Source organism: Apium graveolens, chromosome 8 (assembly GCF_009905375.1).
Source record: "Apium graveolens cultivar Ventura chromosome 8, ASM990537v1, whole genome shotgun sequence".
NCBI lineage: Eukaryota > Viridiplantae > Streptophyta > Magnoliopsida > Apiales > Apiaceae > Apium > Apium graveolens.
The window spans coordinates 222028426-222029075 of NC_133654.1; positions in this window are offsets into that span (position 1 = coordinate 222028426).

Sequence of the window (650 nt, forward strand, 5' to 3'; positions counted from 1 at the left end):
TTTTATTTAGGCGGACTTGGAAGAGAAACCCTAAGTTAATACTAAACAATATATCTTAGGATTGATATTCATATTAATTTATGGTTAGGATAGGAATATACCTAAACACCCTAAGAAGTCCAATTAAGACGAAACACAATGTTTTTATGCTTTTAAATTTTACATAGGAATATGGGGGTAATTTCATAAATTAGAGTCACTTGAGATTTGGAAGGTCCTTGTGAATACATGATTGTCTAATATTAGCAATTAGACCATGAGAATAGAGGTTAATGAAGAAGCTTATTGAAGAATATTAGATGAAGTTAAAGGCCTAGTTTTCATTCTCTTGGAATTTATTATTCACTTTTGTGTTAGTTTAATTATATAGTAATAATTTAATAATAACTTCACTTGATTTTTATTTGACTTGAATTGAAAGAAAAATAGTAATTGGTATTTAATAGGTTATTAATAGTCTTCGTGGGAACGAACTTATACTACTTGTTGCGGTACGTGCTCTTGCGTTAAATTTGTAAAACCGATAACAAGTTTTTGGCACCGCTGTCGGGGTCTATTTTTAAGTATTTTAATGTTAATATTAGTACACTATTTAGTATTTTGAGATCAAGTTACTAATTATTGTCTTTTTCAGGATTGATAGAGAAGGC